This window comes from Pteropus alecto, unplaced genomic scaffold (genome assembly GCF_000325575.1).
Source record: "Pteropus alecto unplaced genomic scaffold, ASM32557v1 scaffold24, whole genome shotgun sequence".
NCBI classification, from domain to species: domain Eukaryota; kingdom Metazoa; phylum Chordata; class Mammalia; order Chiroptera; family Pteropodidae; genus Pteropus; species Pteropus alecto.
The window spans coordinates 25,109,787-25,115,633 of record NW_006439192.1 but is presented as its reverse complement, the minus strand read 5'-3'; positions in this window follow the sequence as shown (position 1 = coordinate 25,115,633).

Genomic DNA, 5,847 nt, shown 5'->3' with positions numbered 1-5,847 from the left:
TTAGTTTTATATGAAATTATCAGCTTAAGTGTGTTTTTGCCTTAATTTAAATTGTGCACATTAACATAAATACACAGAGCAAAGAGAAGTAAGTAATTTGCATTTTATAAATGTAATTAGCATTAATAGGATGTATGTACTCTGAAAGTCTAGATGATATAGCTGCATTAATTCTCTTCCCCTGATAGATTGAAGTGATTCCAGAATATATTCCTTTCTAATTAGATTGTTCTAACAAGGATAACTCATTTTGATGAACATTTAGAGCTCAATAGAATAGAACTTCTGGAACTTTAACAACATAATAAGATATTTTTTGGCTTTCTGTACATCAGGCTTTCAAAGATATCTTTAAAATTATTTCTATAATACTTGTTTGCTCCTACTTAGAAATTCCATTCTGAATAAAGTAAATTTTTTTAACACACCAAAGTACAGCCTGTACCCAAAGAATGACTAAGTAATTGTGTGACTTTTCAAATAGGTTTTATGCTCTTATGTAAGGAAAAAAAAATCCATTTAAAAAACCCCAGTTACTAATATCTAATTCAATGCAAACAGTGAGTAGAGTATAATTTTTTAATCTATAATTCTTAGGAAATACATTTAATCACCCAAATGTGTGTCTCATTTCTTAATGTATTATATTCCTTTGTGTTCTATTATACTTTATTACTATTTTTATTTATTTATTTTTTGTATAGTTCAGAGGTTTAGTGAGTGTTTTGACTTTAACAAACTATGGTCTTTTTATTTATTAAAGTGATTTTTCCCTCTAAGGAACACAGTAGCTATATCACCAAAGCTAGTAAATCCTTAAATATTAATGTTTAAGAGAGAGAAGAGAGAGCTGTTATATTTTTTAAATGTTATTTACCAAAAAGAAAAATTTATTCTATATTGTGATCAAAAATTTGAATTTTCAATCCATTGACCAGAAGGTAAATGTGCCTCTATCTAGATTTTTATGAGGTTAAACCTCCTTTGATCACCCCCTTTTTTTAAGTTTTCTAGAATGGAACCTCAAGAAACTTTGCCTACCACCTAACAGTAAACTTTCATTGTAGAGATACTTTAATTCTGAAAATAATGACTTGCAATCAATTACCTTAGAAAGTTGACTCCACTTTTTACATTGGACAACTTATAAGAAAAAAATATACTGAGAAATATATTCATGTATACACATATGGAGTTTTTGCATAAATTATCAACTAATTCTAGATCATAAATGTGATGATACTGGCTAAATTATCTCCTCACTTTTCAGCTTTGTTTTTTCTTGTTTTTCTCTTTCTTACCTATTTCCCAAATGGGTTTTATAATGCTACACAAATCAGTAAAATAGTCACAGAAACTTTCATGAAGAGATGCTATACTTGTCTTAGTCAACTAGGGCTATCATAACAGACTGAGTAGATAAAACAACAGAAATTTATTTTCTCACAGGCCAGAAGTCCAAGGTCCAAGTGTATGCAGGCTTGCTTTCTTCTGAGTCTTCTCGCCGTGGCTTAAAGATGGCCACTCTCTCACTCCTTCTTTACATGGTTGTCCCTCTGTGCACGCATGGCCCTGGTGTGTTCTAATCTATTCTCATAAAGATACCTGTTATGTTGAATCAGGGCCCCCATAATGTCATTTAACCTTAATTACCCCTTTAAAGGCCTTGTCTCCTAATACCATTCTAAGGTATTAACAGTTAAGACTTCAACATATGAAATGGACACAATTCAGTCTGCAACATGACGAAACTTGTTTTCTAGCCAAATAATCCACTTTCTCCCACTCCAGTACCCTTTCTTAGAGGGAGATTATCTTTATACATCCCTGCCTCTTGGTTTTTGGTTTGAAATAGAAGCAGAATAAAATATAAGCAGAATGAAATATAAGCCGAACTTTTAAAAGCCACTTTGTGGCTCATGTGATCTCTTTTCCCTGGGCAACGATATGGATAAAGGTTTCTTTATCATTTTGGGTCCTAGAGTAAAGATGACTTAGATCCTACCTGAATATTACTTTCAATAGATATCTAAGGTGAGCAAGAAATATATCTTTGTTGACATTTTTGGGATCATTTGTTTCTGCAGTATACAGCTTATTCTGATTAGTACATATGAATATATACATCATTAATGTACTATTAAATCCTTTGTGGTTTTTATACCGTAAGAGTAAAAATTGAGTATTTGGTTCCTCGTTTTATTTACACTGGCTTAGAAAATAGAAAATTAAATTACTTTTTGATTAATGAAATGTGTAAATGAAGTTTTATGAATTAGAAGTGTCATTTTAAATTCAGAAATCTTGTACACTCAACCTCATTCTTCAAGACATAAAGAAAACAAATTATAATTTCCGATTTCATGGGTAAAAGTTAATACAATTAAGAAAGAAATTGAGTATCAGCATGCCAATCACTGTTCCTTTAACTGTATGTTTAAAACACTACAGAATATTTAAGGCTGTTTGATAATTGCCTTTTCAACTGTGTGAGGTATACTTAATCTAAATTGTGACATATGTACTTAATGAAATACTACATAATGGCGTAGAAAATTCTGTGCTAAAGAATAACGTACACAAAATAATAACAAATTTATATATAAGAAACTTTTAGGAATAGGAAAAAAATTAGAAAAATTCAGGAAGCACAATTTTAATTGCAGTGTCTTTGTATGATAACTTGATATTTTTTCTTTTTTAACTTTCTTATGTGTTCCAAAATTTGTACATTGAATATCTATGACTTTAGGTAATGACTTTAAATAAATTAAAATAATACCTGTACAAAACACAGAAATTCAAACCACATAAAAATTCCAGAGAGGTGGGGGGAAATCATCTAAAACTACAATTACAGATTAAAAACCACCTTAAACACTTGTAAAACAAACAAAATATTTCTATACTCATACATATTGAACAGGAGGAAAAGAAAAAAAGTAAAATAAGATATGAGAAGAATGTTTTAATACTATATATGCTCTTTTTGTTAAATCCTATTAAATTTTATTAATTTTATTTCACAAAAGAAAATGGAGTATGCCTGAATATATTTCTAAATGTCAGATAAATGTTTTTAAACATCATGAGTTTTTAGCTCCTTAAAAAAATGCCTCTGAGATTAAGAATAAAGGATATCATTGCGATTTTTAACTACATGTTGATTGTTTTTCTACTATAAAAGATGAGATGATTGGCACTGCTATATGTTCTTTTCTCTCCTACCATCCCGTCATGTATATCATATTATGTCTACTTTAGTGACATTTTAATGTTTATATTTGGTTATGCAACCCAAAATTTTCAAATTATTAAAGTTTGCTTTTGATTTAAAGGGATTCCATGTTCTCCACCAGCCCTTTGTGACAAACTTTCCATTTCTGAGTTCTCTTGGTTGACTGGGAGTTTTACCATCAAGTAGGTTGTTTTTTGTTTTTGTTTTGTTTTTGTTTTTGTTTTTGTTTTTGTTTTTGTTTTTCTTTTTCTTTTTCTTTTTCTTTTTCTGTTAAAAGGAGTAGTTTTCTTTTTCTTTTTCTTTTTCTTTTTCTTTTTCTTTTTCTTTTTCTTTTTCTTTTTCTTTTTCTTTTAAAAGGGGTACGGGCTTGTCCGTGATCTATTACCTGAGATCTTTCATGTGCAAGGAAATATGCCTCTTGCGTTTATACTTACTCTAAGGTCAGACTTTCTTTCCTTGTTTGCTTCATTCCCTTCTTGCAGTGAGTGTTCCTGTGCAAAAGACGGAGGCCAGTCCGAGTTTCACTGCTTGGAAGTGACTATTTGTTCCTAGAATCCTAAGGAAGTCTTTCATTATCATAAATATTCAGTTACTTAACAGGATACCGATCAATGACAATAATATTTATTGATATGAATGATGCCCTTTAGAATCAGTTTTTCTTATTTCTGGAAAATTATGCCCTATTATATCTGATTATTTTTTGTGTTCATTTTTCATAATCAGTACTTCAGAAAGCCCATTTTTCTTTACGTTTTCTTATTCATGGTCATGCTTATCTGTTCTTTGTCATCAGCTTTTGTTTTATTTAATTCATATTTTTAAAGGTGTTCTACTGCATAAATCATTTTAAGAAAAGTCTCTTTCTTTGATCTATTTTTAAAGCATGCTCCTTTTTATTATTTTTTCTTTTTTATTATTGTGTCTGTGGTATGTTTACATAATTACCATGTTATATATACATCTTATTTATGATTAAATAATGCAGTTCTGTGTAGACCTACTTTTTGTTCTAATATATCAGATGAACTATCTTAGATACCATCCCATTAGTTAAAGAATTATGTATCATCTCTTACAAGCTGCCATTTGAAGACTGGGTGTTTGTTATTCCATCCATTTTTCCATAGCACAGTCAGTTTTCTTCTGCTTTTGTCCGTGCTCTATCAACAGCTGTCTTATCTTCACCCCTATTTAAGTGAATGAATGCAATGCTGCCACCTTCAGGTCCCAGGCTATACACAACTGGAAATTATAAATTAATGCTTTCCATTAACATATATAAAATATATAAATTAAAAAAAGATATATATATATATGTATGTATTTCCTCATGGAGTATAAATTTAAGTCTGATTCAAAAATAATGTTGTTAGAGTTCATGCTGTCCTTAGAATTCCTGACTGTTTTTCCAGCCTTCTTAATTTAGTACCTGCTTTGTGCAGTTCTTGCTAAGTGGTAAGTTCACCCTCTATTTTCTCACATTCTGTCTGGTTCTTCCCTTGTTCTGACCTAGCACTGACCTACAGAGGGTTATGCATTTGGCTCCAGAGGGTCTATGCTCTCTTTTGTCTGTGGACTCTGGAATATTTATTTGCATTATTCTTGCAAACTCTGCTACTTCATAGCCTAGGAATATCAGACACATGAACAGAGACAAAGGCCACTTATGATCTCGTGCTGATGTAATAGATCCTGTTTATAGAATAATTCTCTCTACTTTTTCAAATCCTTTTCAGGAGTCACATCTTAACTCAAATCCCCACTCTGTCCTAAGCCCAATTTCCCTAGAAACCTATCATCACATTAATCTCCACTTATCAGTAATGAATATAATTTAATCCTTAATTGTTCTCTAGTTGCCTCATTTACGCTCATTTAGATTTATGATTATTTTATAAAGCCACTGAAGCAAATGCTTCTTTTGTTTTCTCCACATTTTCTAGCACAATAGAAGACACTCAGTAAATAATAACTCCATAAAAGTTATTTATGTGAGATACATCTAAGTGTTCAGTAAAATCAGATTTCACATATCTATCCCTTTCTTATTCCTTAGTAGGACATAGATAAAAAGTAAAATCAGTCATGAGCACCTTGCCCTTCATAATTTGGCAATATGCTAAATTATTCTTGGAACATACAAACCAGTTGCTTAATGTAGGCAGTTCTTGCTTTGCACAGTAGTGCAGAGTCATAAACGTGACTGTGCAAGCTGAAATTATGCAAGGCAATCTTTATCAATGGGAAAACTTATGATTTTTCAATGACTTATAACATTTTTGTCAAAATGTTAAAAATCCTACTGTTGGTTATAAATAAAGAAATTAAAACTAGTAAAATGTGTATTTTGCACATTATAAGTTAAAACATTAGGAAAATAAGAAGTGTTTTATTTCTTTGCAAAAAAAAATTATCAAGAATAATTTAAACAATGCTTCCTTTCTTTTCATGGTATAGTTTATGATTTGGAATGAGCATCTTTTCTATACCATGTTACATTGAAATACTCCATTCTAAGTTTGGATCAGCTACTTTATCTTTTGCACTTTCAGTGTCAGAAAATATTTCCCAGAATTCCTTAAAAGTAAAGATTTTTTGCCAGCATC